General features: G+C 42.7%; 1 long non-coding RNA gene and 1 pseudogene across 2 annotated transcripts in view; one reads left to right on the top strand and one right to left on the bottom strand.

Annotated features, from left to right (window-relative positions):
• LOC309625118 overlaps positions 1 to 14256 on the bottom strand; it is a 76104-nt gene extending 61848 nt beyond the window's left edge. The window contains exon 1 of the long non-coding RNA XR_014242325.1: positions 12757 to 14256. This is a non-coding gene — a long non-coding RNA (uncharacterized lncRNA). The remainder of the gene's footprint in view (positions 1 to 12756) is intronic.
• On the top strand, positions 14257 to 14851 carry LOC309625103 (ferritin light chain pseudogene; annotated as a pseudogene). Its single transcript has one exon. The product of its transcript is annotated as a ferritin light chain pseudogene (transcript).
• The last annotated feature ends 1456 nt before the right edge of the window (positions 14852 to 16307 follow it).

Here is a 16307-nt window from a genome sequence, read left to right as displayed (position 1 = left end):
AGAACAAGCACACAAATGGTGCCTCTTTGCATTATACGAGTCTGATTACAGACAGATACGTTTATAAGACGTATTATTCAAGAAATAAAATCTGGGGATTGGTAAGCTGTGAAAGTAACAAAGTCAAGATATTACCAAGGAGAACTTAGCTCACATTTAGTTAACTAGGGTTGCCAGATTTAGCAAATGAAAATACAAATCTTACGTAGAACATACTTAGACTAAAAACTTATTTCTTGTTTATCTGAAATTCAGATTTAGCTGGTTCTGCATTTTAGCTGGAAATCCTGAATCAAGGTCTTGCCTAAGGCAAATAAATCCAAATGTAGATTATAATTAAGTGATGGGAAAGAATTTCTGCTTTTACTGGTCAAGCAATTTGAACTAAACTCAGAAGTGGCAAGTTTTGGGTGATTTGTTTTCAAATCAAAGAGGATTTTCAGGATTGAAAGGGGAGTAAAGAGAAGAGAAGGAAGGAATTCCCTGGCGGTCCAGTGGTTAGGACTTGGCCCTTTCACTGTCGGGGCCTGGGTGGGGGAACTAAGATCCCTCGAGCTGAGTGGCATGGCCAAAAAATAATTTAAAAAAAAAAGAAAGAGAAGAAGTTAAGAGGTGAGGAGGAGGAGTGAGGTGAGTAGAAGGCAGGAGGCAGTGCTGAGTTATCCTGGCTGAGAATCCAGGGCCAGTGGGCTTCTGGCAGGACCTTACTCAGTGACTTCTTCCCCTCTCTGTTCTGACTCTTCTGAAATGGATAAAGCCAACACTACTTGGGCTTGGGCTTCATCCTCATAAGGCATAAATGAACCAAAGCTCAAGAAGGTTAAGCAGCTTGCTGATAGTTGTAGAGCTGTGGCTCAAATCCAGGGCTGACACACCAAAGACCTCATGCTTGCCACCAGAGCCCACCACCTCTAGCCATTAATACCCCAGGGTTTGCTTCTCCCTGCTCCTTCCATTGCCACCTCTCCTGTTTCCTACAGAGGACTGAAACTGTCAGGGCCAGTAGGTTTGTGCTGTATGTCAAAAACCATGAAAGCCCCACTCTCTGGGGGCCTTTCCATTGTCCAAGCGAGAGCAGTTAAATGAACCGGCTAGAAAGCGCACTTCCTGAGAAGGAAAAGACAAGCTCAGTCTAGTTCCTTATTAACAACAGCAATGGCAGCAACAACAAGCAGAGCCCCAGCATGACAGCATATCCCAGGCTTTCCTTTCCTCCCTGGTCATGGGAATTTAGACTTGGAGTTTTTGAATTGAGGAGGGCACATTCAGACCCCAATAGCTGCCTGGGGACCCAAGTGCTCAGAAATGACTCATCTCTCCCAGGCTGGTCCTACATCCCAGAAATGTCTGGGGTGCCACATTCTAGAGGCCTGAGATAAAGAGCCTTTACACAAGAAGGTGTTATTTTATTAATTCTTTTCATGCTGCAGAGCGCAAGGGCAAAGGCAGCCACAGGCAAACTTCAGACACTCTCTTTGGAAGTCCAGACTTGCTATAAATCACCTGAGACGGTGATGCCATGTCAGCCCAACCAGGGCCCTGCCACCCTCGCCGGGCAGCATGCCTGTGTTTAAAGCTTCTCCACTTCCCTGAGGGAAGTCTCAGCCATCAACCCCTTGAAACCCAGGATCTCACTATCCCATGCTGATACTCAGATATTTCCCCCCTTTTGTAAAGGCGTTTTCTCGTGCTTTATCAAAGTGGTATCAATAGATTATTTATATTTTGAACTCTGCTGAAAAGAGGATTATACCAGGACATTTAATGTTAGTTAAGAAAATATAGAAATTACTCCCATGTATGAAAAGCAATGCTTTAAAATGAAAGAAAATAGTTCACTTCTCGCTGTCACAGCAGTAGCGCTGGTAAGTACTTCTAAATTGCTCCACTTTGCTATTGTCTGAGGTCCTTGATAAGCATTCTGCATTTTAAGCTTTATCTATTTCTCATTATTAAAAAGCTCATTAGTTAGTCAGCATACTGGTATTTTCTTTACAGTTCATAAATTCAGATTATAACCTTGTGGCCTATAAATGGTGCCACTCATTAGATCATCCAAAACACGAGTGTGGAGACATTTAATGGGTAAAATTTTAAATTAGATTTCTACATTTAGAAGTCTCCATAAAATACCCAGACTGCCTAAAGTTTAACGAGAAACATAAAATTAATAGCATTTTATTGTATGACACGACTCTGCTTCTCACTGAGCTATTGCAGTGATTGGGTTAGATAGCCTGCAATCAACGCTGCCCATATAGTACTTAAACTAGGACATATGGACTTAGTGCGCCCAAGCGTCAATTTTTGATGCCAAGTTCTTCTTTTCCTGATCTAACATAAGTACCATTTCCTGTTTCCACAGTGGTAAAGTTTTGCAGTGATGTCCCTTCTGATATGGCTTTATTGTGAAGTGAATGTATCTTCATTTGAACCCGGGATCCTGAACACTATTTGGACAGTCTATATACTAGAAACAGCCCACCAGTCACAGACTGACAAGCCACGGGTCAGATAAGAAACCAATGACCTCCACGACCAGGTAACCTCAAGATGTGGAGAGCCTTCCTAAGGATATGGCACAATGCTGGATATCTTGATCTGAGAGCAGTAATTGGGAGGAGGAGAAGAAAGTGGCAAAGTGTGTCGGAAAAGTGGAATCCATACACAAGACATTGTTCTGTCATCCTGGCTTCAACAAAGGAGCAAATGCAACCTTACCAAACTATGCTCTAAACGGAAGCAGAGGGAACTAAGCGCCAGTAAAAACTGGGAATGACACCAAATGAAAAAGAACCAAGAGCAAGCATTTCTGAGGGTCCCTAGAAAACACAGACACACACCCCTACCGCCTCTTCTGTGTTATTATTCTTTCCACTTGATATTTTGCCCTGGACTGAATACCGCTGATCTGAACGGACCCATTATATGTTCATACTGCCATCTTTCCCCAAGGTGACCTACCCAACTTGCAATGCCTCTCTGGGTGTTGTAACAGTGAACTATCTCCTGGTGCAGAGGGTGAGAGAATGAGGCTGAAGGATGACAGCAGAGCAGTTTGGAGGTGGGGGGGCAAAGGTGGGGTTGGTTCTGGTTGCATATCTGTGAGGCGTGGCATTACCCAGCTAAATGCTCTAGGCTGGGTCTGAAGTCTCTTATGCTGGAGAACTTTAGGAATTATGTTTCCTGTCCTGTGCTGCACTTGACAAGTAGGCACGTTAAGTAAGTTTAGCAAAAACACACCGGACTCTTTGCTCCGCTTACAAAAACTATCTAGATTGAGGAGAGTGGTCTCTTTCCTGGCTACTCAGCCCCCTGCTCCTCCATTTTCTTTGTAGTGGCTTTTAACAGTTACCCTTTCCTCAGCCCTCCCTGACCATAACGTAGCATCTGGTTCAGTAATTTTTATTCACTGAAGCCTGTCTTTGAGAATCTTCCGTGATGCCCAAGACCTGAGGTTGCATGCGCCTTTGCCCCTGAAGAAGCATATGACTCATAGTTTTCTCAATACCAGCCTCGCCCTCTCCCTCGCCGTTCCCGCCTGCCCACCCCCCCACCTTCCGTGTCCACACCCCCCTACCTTCCGCACTCCACTCTCTCGCCCACGCTGTGCACACACAGCCCCAAAACACCAGCATCAAGAGTACGATTCAGGAATCCTAGGCTCTATTCCCAACTCTACCAGGCCTGCCTCTAGGAACTTAAACTATTTTCTAACACCATGTGTCTTGGCATCTGTAAATCAAAAAGATAATGACCTAAATACTAAATACTGTTTTAAGAAGCCAGAAGTGAAGACAAAGTGCAGGTCATAGAGAATGAAGGCGGTACTCATGCTCTAAGCCAGCATACTTCCTCCATGGAAGCTACAGCTGTTCTTACGTGAGATAAAAACAATCCTCTGGTGAGATGCCTCCTTCTTAGAACACATTTTCCCTTAAATATATTGCCATCATTCTGATGACCTTGCCCCACCACTGAAAATGTCATCCCTATATCTTGACCAGCCTCTTGAGTTGAGGCAAACACCTTGAAATTTTTAGCAAAGCATTTTTATGCTTTGGCTCCAAATTTCCCTTGGTCCACTGTTTTTCAAGAGCCTTAGCTTGTGTGCTTGGCTCCCTTTATACAACAGATATGCTGTTGGGGGTGGACAGTACATTTTTTTGTGGCTAGAATCCTATTTTAGATACATGCGAGGAGCTCACTATATCAACAAACCAATTGGATGAATTATTTTGTAAAGCAAAAAATCCAACGCATTTCTATTTTAAAGAGCAGAGTTTCTTACGACAAGGCACACCTCAATACACGCATCTCTTCTGCTGCCTGACCAGGAACACCTGCGACTGTGTGAGGTCTCACCTTAGTTCAACTTGGTAGCAATTTGTTCTCTGGATGTTTGACTCCTGCCTGCTCAACTCTTCTGGGCAGACTCTGCTCATTCCAGTTTCCTCCCACTTAAACAAACAATATGTTGCTACGTTTTACCACCGCAAGACTGGCCCCGGCCTCTGCCATGGCTCACCTCCCTGACCTCTCCTTCCAAGCCAGGCCTTCCTCAGCCTCTGCAGCCCACAGCCTGTCCAAAGGCCCAATTCCCCAGGCTTATCCTCACGTCTGCAGAAGCCTTTCTGAGCCCTGACAATCGCCTCACACCGTACACAGGGTCTCAGCACCTCTCAGGAATCCAGCTGCTGGGCTGCACCCCTCAGGCCTACAAGGCCTGTACTTGCCCAGCTCCAAGATCAAAGAAAGAGCCCAGAGTCAGCGACAGGGACATCTGGGGTTTAACGGGCAGCGGGGGCTTACATGTCAGAAGCAGGTCCTGGAGCAACACCCCACGACGTGCGTCAGGCGGCAGGCAGGACACGGCAGCTGTGCTTGCTTCCTGGGGCAGGGGGAGGTTACCAGTTAGGGGGATTGACATCAGGTTGGCTCATCGGTTACCAGGGAAACCAGCAGAGTGGCACGCCCCTCACCACCCCTTGATAAGCCTAGTGGAGAGCTCTAATCTAAAGCTAGAACAATCACCAGCTGGGGCAGGGGCAAGTAGGTAGGAAGGTCAGTCAGGTGAGTAGGGTGTAGGTGAAGCAGGCACTGGTTGACCAGGGGGGATGTACAGAGAGCAAGGGAACAGCCATCTTGGGTGGCCTGACCATACACCAGCACTTTGCCTCTCCCATCACTGCATTTTATAATTCAGGGCTGCAGTGGGTGGTGTTTCTTCATATAATTCAGAGCTTCTGTGGACAGCAATCTGTTTCACTCATTCACACAGTAAACCAGCATGCTACAGCCCAACACCGTAATAAAGCACAGTACACATGATGATAGCTCTTAGCCAGGCCAAGCCTGCATTCTAAGAGGCAGCCCTCTTACCAAGAGGCTGAAAAGGCCCTCCAAACTCAGGAGCCTGGGAGGGAGGGACAGGACAAAGCCTGGCCTACACTGGCTCTGTGCATTAGTTAAGACACCTGGCATGGAAGGGCCATACAGAGTTACTGTCTATGGAAGCCACGGACATCCACTGCCCCCAGCCCCCAATCCTCACCACTCCTCAATAGTCCAATTCCCTGACACTAAATGTGTGATGACTCACAACTGTAGAGAAACACAAACTTATCATATGTACATATTTCATTGGTGTGTGTGATAGGCAGAATAATGGCCCTCCAAAGATGTCCGTGTCCTAAGCCCTGGAACCTGTGGATATGTTACCTTACACAGCAAAAGAGATGTTGTGATTAAGTTAAGGATTTGCGATGGGGAGAGTATCCTGGATTATCCAGGTGGGCCCAATGTAATTGCATAGGTCCTTAAAATTGGAGAATCTCTCCCAGCTGTGGTCAGAGGGAGACATGACTAAGGATGGAGAGTGAGAGGAGGAAATATTGCTGGCTCTGAAGGGCCACAAGCCAAGGAGTATGGGCAGACTCTAGAAGCTGGAAAAGGCAAGGAAAGGAACGCAGCCCTGGTGACACCTTGACTTTAGCCCAGTGAGACCCATTTCAGACTTCTGACCTCCAGAGCTGTATGAAAATAAAATTGTATCGTTTATATCCTTACGTCTGTGGTGATTTGTTGGCCAGCATAGGAAACGAATACAATCTGGAATAGCAGTTTGCTAAAGTTGTTGCCACAGTTTATCTTACTTAAATGCTGTAAAAGCTTTCATCACATCTTTCCCTCCCAGAGGTTTTCTGGAAACAAATTACTCCCTTGCCATTTAACTTTTCTTTTTCTTTTTTCTTTCACACATAGGCTGAGGCTTCACCAGGCTTATTCCACTGGAAGGCTCTAGCGATATTATCCCAGCGTACAGTCCCTGACCAGAACAATCCACACAGGATGCTGCATTTTCTCCCTCAGTAAGGGGGGGGGTGTGTGGAGGGTATTGTGTGAGGACAGTGAATGCATTAACCGAAGACACACTCCAGGGAAGAAGAATGAAAAGAAGATGTTTTGACCGTCTTGACTATGGCACTTCAGCCCTGGAGTCGTTCCCTCGAGTCTAAATTGCCGCTGACTGGGCAGTTTTCCCTGTAAAAGCTTCAGGATGACCAAGTGTGCTGCGCTGGGGGGAAGGCCCAAGGGGAGAAGACAATAGCTGTGAAAGAATCAGAGATCTTATCCCTATAACCATCCCCTCCCCAACCATGAAAAGTTAAGATAAACCACCAAATGTGGCCTCAGAAAAATGCATAGTCAAGCAGTTGTTTCGCCCCTGCCTGTTGAACATTTGGGTCGCCCAATGCAAATGTTAAAGCTGTGTTCAAACCAGAAAAAATAAAAATAATAAGCTGTCAGAATAATTACTAAGAACATGCAAGGATTATACAAAGTAAACTGCAGCCTGCAAAAAAGAGAATTGCATGTTAGCTAATTGTTAATTTTAGCAATCGCTGTGGCTAATTACCACGGCTCACATTGACTATTAGCTTGATGCCCCAGCACCTGCTTTCTCCAATGAACAGATTTCTTCATCGCTAGCACAGGAGCAAAATGTGTAATTATTGGCCATCATTGGGGCGATTTTTCAGTGATTCTTTTGTGCGATGTGAATAAAGCATAATGACATATTTTATTAGAGGGCAAATAGCTGTTTGTTAATGGAAATGATTTGAAATCCAAAAAACTAGAAGCTAGGAGCATGTTTTCGGTATCAGCGTGAATTCAAATGTATTTTTCTTTTAACTCTTTATAAAAGGAGCATAGAAATCAAATCTAAACTCAGTATAATATATTTAATGATATGTACAAACACAGCATTGATTAATTACCTCAAATGCTTTCACTGGTACACCATTTATTTTGTTTCAGTCATGTGTTAAATTTTAGTATTTCATATTTAAATTCTTATTTCTTGGTCCGAGAGTCTTGGTGAAGCTGGCCTGCGTCACACCTCATTTCCTGCAGATCTCTCTTTTTATTGGTATACGTGGCACTTTTGGAGAGCGCTCTGAAAATCCAGGCTCATTGCTTTGAGAGCTGGGCACACCAACGTCTCACTGAAGAGACAGGCATGAATTAGGTTATCAACACCCAACTGTCAGTCACAGGGTAGACTGTACATTGTAAAGAAGGTGCCCTGAGGACAAGACTGGAACTCTTTCAGGCTTGGAAACGACCTTCTTTTCTCTTTCATGACAAAATTAATAGTTCTACTACAGAAACCTATCAAAGAATCAAAGTATTGTCCATCTTCATCTAAGGGATAGAAATGATCGTATATGCATGTGTGTGCGTGTATGTGTGCATGTGTGTGTGTGTGTGTGTGTGTGTGTTTCTCTACTGGAAAACAGTACTTCCATTGGCAATGATGCAACATAGCAAATAGGGTCTTTTCTTTCAACTTTGTCCCTGACAAGGTTCTCAAACCTCCGTCTATAGCCTCCATTTTCTTCTCCCCCCCCCCCGCCCCCCCCCCGCCCCCCCCCCAGTCTTTGTCTTCTTATAATGGGATAATAGTTCTAAATATGGTGCTATGCAGTTGGAGTGTAAAGTCCTCTGGAACTCTCAAATACAAAAAAAAAAATCCATTTAAGAATGGATTAATGAAGAATGAATACTAACATGATCAACATATCCTTGTTGTTTTGATCCAGCTCAGGGGTAAAAAGCTGGTTTGAAGACAGTGTTTAATTCCGCCACATATTTATACCTTATTTGTGTGTCTAACTCTGAACACTCTGTGCTGAAGTCTTCCTAAACCATGACACAAGAAAAGGTGCCTCTTGTTCTCCACAGCAAAGATTAAAGGGCTGTGCTTGAGATGTGTGTTTGCTGAGCTTTCGTCACTCCATTCCACTCAGGTTGGGTTATGAAAGTTGTGTATTTTCAAAGGTCACTGGAAGGCAAGTCCCTTCTGTCTTCTGAGTGTGGAGAACTGGCTCCTAATTGCCAGGCTTATTGTTTTATTACCACTGTTTACAAACAGGGAGAAACTCCCTTTCTTCCCACAAGCCTCCCCACTAGTTTAAGATGTAGATAAGTTCAGTATTCAGGTTCACTGTTTGACCCATTAAACTGGTATTGAGGTATAATTTGTGTGTTTTCCCAGTACCGTTGCACATAGAATGGGGTTCATTTCCACACGTTTGAATAAATTTATCCAGTTCAGTGAACCTGTTGTGAAGCTCAGCAAAACTCAGTAGGTGGCTTTAAAGTCCTGTAATTAGCCCATTACAGAAAATCTGTACTTTGGATTTTTGCACGTTGGTTAATAAGCATAACATGTTTCATATATAAATAACATTACATTAAATGATGCAATATAAAGGAATTAAAGGCCAATGGAGTTAAACAAAATACTTGAAAGAGACCTCAAATTAGCATGTTTAATTCCAACTCACTGCACAGGAAAAGCCTCTGGTTCTTACTGTACCAGTTCCCCAAGAGCTCAGGATACCGCGGGCAGTGCGCAAGGGGCCGGGCTCTCTATTTGCATGTCCTACCTGTCCTCTGTCGACTTTGTGAAGCTTGGGATGGGTTTACATTTACCTCATTTCCTTTCGTTTCTGATCATGGACAAGGAGACGAGTTGAAGGGGTAGAAGGAAAAAGAAAAGAAAAAAAGACTTCAGCCCAGCTGTGACTTCCTGGGATGGGATTTGTGTGAGCACTTCCTCCATGATGAATGGGGGGTGCTGGGGGGAGAGGGCCGGCTGGCTCTTCCTTCCTCTCTGCTTGCTTTTCTCTCTCTCTCTCTCCCTCTCTCTCTCTCTCTCTCTCTTGCATCTGTTTGACAATCACTTCAGGATGAAGTGTTGTGCGAATGTCACGTAGACGGAATTTACCTTTAGAGTTTCAATCATTCTATCAGAAATTTTACTGCCAAACAGCCTGTGTAATATTGCCTCACTCTGGCTTATTTGAAAAAGTTTTCCACCTTTCTATGGAATGAAGTTCTATTTCCATTTAAATACCAAATGTAGTGTAACAGTACAGTAAACCTGCTCCTATGAATCAAGAACCAGTACAACACGAAGATGAAGTCGCTCTACAGTTATATAGAGATTATAACCGAAAAGAGTTGAACTACCACTCAGTAGAGAATGTAAGCTTCACGAAGCCAAGAACCCTGACAGTCTTATTTGCCTTTATATTCCCCTGCCCCAGCACAGTTCATTCATTCATTTATTCAACCACTGTTTATCAATCATCTTCTGCATACCAGGCACTGCAACAGGTTTTGGAGATGGTAAATAAAAGAAACTCTGAAGAAAGAAACTGGCTAATTGGCCAAAAATCAACCCTGCAAAATTAATTCATCAAATGGTCGATTACTGAATAACTAATTTGTCACATTTACCAAATGTAATTATCTACCAAAAACAAGTTTAACTATACAATTTACAATTTTTATAGGATGGTCTTAGTCAGTTTTTATTTGCTTTTTATAGCAGCGTTTTGAAGAACTATAATTTGTCAAAAGCTATGGATAGTTTACTCTTCTTATGGATAAATTGTATATTCATGAAATATTTCATATGTTACCCAAAATTTTAGTTATTTTTCTTAGAAATATTCAGTCTGAAACAGATTTCTTTTTTTAAGTCATTTACAGTTTTGTCAACTCTTTAGCACTTAAAGGATTATTTTTGCCATTTTTCTAAGAGGAATAATGGCCTCAGTATATGATGTTGTTGCTTCATTATTTCCTATTATTATATTTCCTTATAATAATTATTACATTTCCTTCATTTTTTATTTTACCTATCTTTTTAGCATTTTTAGAATTTGTAACTAATCTTTTAAATTCTTTTTTGTAAATTTTAGTTTTATGGTAATATGTAAGTCAAATTTAAACTTTTGTCATTCATTTAATCATGCCAACCCCTCATGAACCTCCTTACTTCCTTTATGTATCATTGAACACATTTGCCCTTTTATTTCAAATTTTTTGGTGCACTACAATCATGTAAAAGTACCTCAATTTCTCCTTGCTAGAAAAGAAAAATTGAATCTTCGGCTACTTCTAATTTCTGTAATTGTCAGACATTTTCAAATTATAACCATGATTAATTAATATTCTTTTTACAATTGCTTGGTGGCATGGTGGACTTAACTTTTGTTTCTGGCAATTAAATTTTTAAATTACAGCATTATACATGGAATGAGACTGTTTCAACTGACTTAGTTTCCCCATCTTTCTGAATTCCACTTAGGATTTCTCTTTAAGCATTTTTACATTCTTTCACCAATGCCTCAAATGGCATATCAGCCTTGATTTTATATGACTAGCAGTTAGTGTCTAAAATCCCTGTGTTTCATGTTAATTTAGTTACTCTGAATCCCTCTTTAGCAATTTCATACTTAAGGGAATGTATGTCAGATTTAGGGTACTAATCTTTAAGTTTTGGTTACTGGTTACTAAATACCCTTTCCTGAATATTTTATATATACTCTAAAAGGCTAAACCATTCTATGATCCTTAGCTGTTAACAATCAAACTTTCCTTAAAATGCTTTATGAAGACAAAATTAAAACCAATCAACTAAACCTTCATAGAAATCATCAAAAGCTGTTAAAACATGCTCTCTAATACAATTTGCTGTATAATTTATAACAGAAAAATAATCCACTCTGTTAAACTGGTACATTGCTAAATGCAGCAGTCACTCTGAAAACTGGATTTCAGCAAATTATTTTAGCTGAAATCCAGTGACTCAGAGCTAAAAATATTAAAAAATAAAAATAAAATAACATGGCCCCTGCCCTCATGGAGCTTACAAATGAGAGAGACAGGCATGAATCAAGGAATCCCATTTCCCAGGTTAATGATAACATGAGGGCATATCCTGGGGGAACTGGCCTCATTAGGGAGGCCAGGTCTGGAAGGAGAAAATTAACTAGGCGAAGCTGGGGGATATCGGCCTTCCCGGAAGAGAGAAAAGCACGTGTAACGCCCAGGCCTACCTCGTGGATACATAAGAGGCCCCTACAACTGTCGAATGAATGAATGATCTGTTGTTCGAGACTTCAGATTCGCTGAGCCCTCCCTCAGAAGATGATCCTCCTTGAAGCTTAGGGGTCCCTTGACCTGTCTCCTGCAGAGCGCCTGGGAGGCCTGCCCAGCTAAGACCAGCAGAGGCACAGGTGCTTCCTCTCACCCACACAGCGACAGCTTCTCTGCCCCTCACCCCACCCTCGGTCCTGTCTCAAAGTTTTCCCAGAACAAGTTTTCCTTGTTGAAGGAGAACAGGAAACTTTCTGGCAGTAGCTGAAGGCATTGTCAGCCGTCACCAGCTCTCCAAAGACAGCATTCCTGGAGAATGTTATTAATAAGCTTCATCCTAAATAACCCCACAGAACGTCAGCTCTCAGAGCACTTGCCTACATTTCAGACTTGTTTTCTTAGAATTTACTTCTCTGATGAGGAACACGAGAATCTCTTTGGATGTGGTCTAAAATTCAGAGCCCAGGAACTCACCCTAAACCCACAGAATCAGAATTTTAGGGGAAAGGATCTGGGCCTATTCATTTTAACACCCCCCCCCCAGGTAATTTTACATCCTAAAATTTGAGAACCACTAGTATAAATGCTGAATAAATAAAACTTGCAGAAAATATTGTGGCAGGGTTTATCAGATGGGATTTTACCTGTTTCTTTGAGTAAATGTTTGGTTTTTCTCTCACCTTCGTGTTGGAAAATTTGTATTGGATGAAGGGCATCGCTGCTCTTTCTCTCCTAACGCCAAGCGGAAGGTTTCTCCAGGAGCTCAGTTCTGGGCTCCATGTATCAGCATGGATTCGCCTTGCACACACTGGGGCTTGGGGTATCTGGACCTTGGTGTATCCCAGGCTGACAGCCACAGCTCCCAGGTGGGCTAGGGGATCATCTCTTTCACACCTAAGCCCACCTCCCTGGTGTAAACCCATTTCCATGCTCAGCTGTGTGACAGCACCTTCCCTACAAGCGAAGAGAAATGTTTGTGTCTTTACTCAGCCGCCTTTCATTTCCTAACTGCGCCCCAAACCGCCCATACCATATAGAATTAGGTAGAAATGGGATTTTCAGTAAATTATTTTCGGTTGAAGGTGGGTGTTTTTGCTGGACACACAGAGAATCATTGTCTAGAGCCCCTAGAGTTTGATTTGCCCTGGGTAAGCAGTTCCCACAAAAGTGTACAAATATCCCCTGAGTTCAACGGTTCCATGGGAAGTTCACTGAGGAGAGGGAGTGAAGGAAACGGTGAAGCTGGAAAAAAGGAAGAAGAAGGATTAAGACCTCAGATTATGGATGTAAACAGACCTGAGTCCTGCTTCTGCTCTTTCCCAGCATCGCAGTATAACTGGGAAAGACATCCAACCACTCAGCTCAGCTCCCTCCCAGTGATGTGCGGGTAATAATAGCTTCTCCCTCATGTCTGGTTGTGAGGCTCAAATGAGACAATATTTATAAAGTCCTCAGTACATCTCCTGGCACACAACCCTCAAAAAAATGTCAGCTTTTATAATTTTTTAAAATAAACTATTTCTGCTTGATAACCTGAATGGCAAATAGGCATCCAGGAAAGAGGCCAGGGTTGATTAGAGTTTATCTTTAACCAGACAAGGGGACAAAGTGAGAAATCCCATGATGTCACCCATATTGCACACAACTTTTTTGCCATAGGAGGAGGGGGACTGTTGCAATCTGGTCATTTCTCAAGGAATGAGGCACAACAGAAGCACAATGGACTTTCTGTGTGTGTACCTGAAAGTTTTTGGACTCTATGTTTGGAACTCTTTGCCATCATAATGATGGATCAATGACCAGAATCTTCTCGGTAAAATTTATTCACTGGAGATATTTATTGAATACTCACAATGCGTAAGGCACTAGAATTGGTTCAGACTGGATCCTACTCCCAAGATGCCTACAGTTAAGCAGGGGTGATGAAATGTGTATAAACAACTGAGAGGTAGAGAGACAAATTGCTTTCATAATTCAGAAGAGGGAGAGATTCCTTCTCAGTAGGACAGCAGAGAAAGCTTCATGGAGGAGAGAGCATTCGACTTAGGCCTTGAATGAGGAAAAGGAATTGGACAACCAGATTTGGGAGTGAGGAGATCCCCAAAGAGAAGGCCCACCCCCAGTAAAAGCGGGATGTAGGAGAACAGATATGGAAAACGGGGAGTCATCTAGTTTGAGTGAACTACAATGAGGCCCTCTTCGTTGAAGTTTCCCAAGGAAACTAGGAGTTTACTTGGGAGTTTCCTTGGGAAACAGGAAAAGAAAGTTTCTTTCTTAATGTAGACACTTAAAACAGGAAGCATCCCCTACATAGGTATGCTACTCAATTTTTGAAAGAGAAAGGTTATTTCTTGGTAAATATTCCAGGTGAAAATATTGTCATTAGATTTTTATGGCAATGATATAAAACCTCCAATGATGCAGAGACTAACAGTTCAACATACAACAGATTTTCACTATTTGTGCCACCCTTTTTTTTTCTTTCTTTTTTAAATTAACTATAAAGCCCCCTGTTTACCTCTCAGGGTGTGGTGAAGATTTGTTAGTTGATCACAATGACAGGAAATAGCTTATGAAAAGAATTACCCAGCAGTGCGCTCAGCGGTCCCCCAGATCTGTCTCTTGCTTCAACAGTGTTTGGACAGAACAGACCTAGGCACGCCCCTTGCTCCAGACTCTGACCACCCTCCAACCTTTTTTCCAGTTCCAACCTTCGGAATCAGCCATCAGCTATCCTAGGCCACCGGGACCAGCCAACACTGTTTTTTGAGCTTAGCTCCTTATTACTGATCAAGCATGAGTTCCCAGATCATCAGAATTATTCCGCCGATGTGGAGGCCGAAGTCAACCACCCGGTTAACATGCATCTGTGGGGCCTCCCACACCTACCTCTCTCTCCGGGCTTCTATTTCCACCGCGACGATGTGGCTCTGGAGGGCGTGGGCCATTTTTTCCACGAATTGGCCAAGGAGAAGCGCAAGGGCGCCAAGCGTCTCTTGAAAATGCAAAACCAGGGCTGCGGAGGTGCAGAAGCCACCTCAAGAGGAGTGCGGTAAAACCCAGGACGCTGTGGAAGCCGGCATTCTCAGGGAGAAGAACCTGAACCCGCCCCTTTTGGATCTGCATGCCCTGGGTTCTGTCCACGCAAAGCCCCAACTCTATGACTTCCTGGAGAGCCACTTCCTGGAAGAGCAGGTGAAACTCATCAAGAAGATGGGCGACCACGTGATCGCAGGCTGGCTGGTCCCCAGGCTGGACTGGGCGAATATCTCTTCGAAAGGCTCACCCTCAAGCACGACTAGGAGCCTCCGAAGCCCAGCCGCCTTTAAGGAGCCCCTGTGGTGTCAGGGCTTCTGCCTGAAGCCCGTCTCTGCAGCCACCAGGCAGCTTTTTAACCACCCTGGGGCCCTCTCCCAAGTCTTGGACCAAATGGAAACAATTAAGGTTTTTGCAGAAAAAAAAAGAAAAATTATCCAGGTGATCACCACGACCAGAGCATTTTTAATAACAGTTAATATGAAAACGCAGTTGACATTTCTCTCTCTCTGTTCTAACATACCAATATCTTTACTTACACAGTTATTTATACAACACTTGTCTGTACCACACAAAGATAGGAATGAAATTTTACCCTTAGTCCACCACATTCTCCTTCTTTGGAAAGTCTCAGGAGGAACATTTCAGGAAGGAATAATTAGAAAAATGTTATAACTCACATTCTTGGGTTTACTATGAATCATTTCAAATGGTAAAACTCTAATTGTGACTTCTTATTTGTTCCATCGGTTAAAAAAAAAATCACGAGGAGCTAAAATAGGACAGAAATCATGTATAATTCTTTCTGGGCAGTGGCTATGCAGTTTGTTAAAGTTCTTAGGCATGAGCATTGGGCAAAGGCAGTAATACAATGACCCAGCACCCTCCCTGGGGCTTGTTGTGAGGGAGTGTAGCAAACAAGCCTTGTTTGTAGAGTGACAGAGGACTGCTATCTGCTTGCTATGCGAGAACATCATTTACCCAGATTAGACTAACAGTAACGAATTAGGGCTGTTTCCAACTCTGCAGTGTCGCAGGCTGGATTTAACAGATGAGCTGTGTCATTTGCTAATGAGTTGCCTTCATTAGAGCGTTTGGCAGAGGAATTTTGGGTGTCACTCGATGGTCTGAATAAAAAGTTGCATGTGCTTAGGTCTTAGGTAAAAAAATAATTAGGATAGACTGTTCTTTCATTTCGCTAAAAAATAATCCCAAAACATAATTTTAAAGACTAAAAAAAGTTCTTGAGCTAGAAAAGTTGCCTAGGAAAAAATAAAATGCTTGAAACAAGATATTATGTAGAATACGTATAATTAGAATATGCCAGTAAAATGTGTGAAGGACAGTAATGAGAAGAAAGGACTTAAAAGTGTGGGAAGAGAACATGTAAGAGACCTGCTAAAGTAGTCACCTCTGATCAGAGAACTTTGCATGGTGGTCAGTGGGTGAAAGGAAATTTCTTCTTTGACTGTTTGAATAGTTAGCCTTTGAATGACTATATATTACCTTAAATTTTTTTAAAAAATAACTTTCGACATGTCAGTCAAGCGTTCTTAGTATCTGCAGTGTTTGCTTTATTATTATTATTATTATTCACTCTGAGCTTACCGCAAATCAATTTTTTGGATTACAAATAAGCGAAAAAATAAATACATAAAACCCCATGAGAAAGCAGTTGGAGTGGGGAGGGCTGAGGGAGATTAAAACAAAGCACTTCATTGCTCTGACTTTTACTCATTCCTTTCTTATATTCTACATTCTAAACCTCATAGAATCTCTCTGCAGGCTTCATAATTTCAGTTTTACCCAAC

This window comes from Balaenoptera borealis (genome assembly GCF_965194805.1).
Source record: "Balaenoptera borealis genome assembly, chromosome: 3".
NCBI lineage: Eukaryota > Metazoa > Chordata > Mammalia > Artiodactyla > Balaenopteridae > Balaenoptera > Balaenoptera borealis.
The sequence above is the reverse complement of the archived record's forward strand: the minus strand, read 5'-3'. Positions and strand labels throughout refer to the sequence as shown.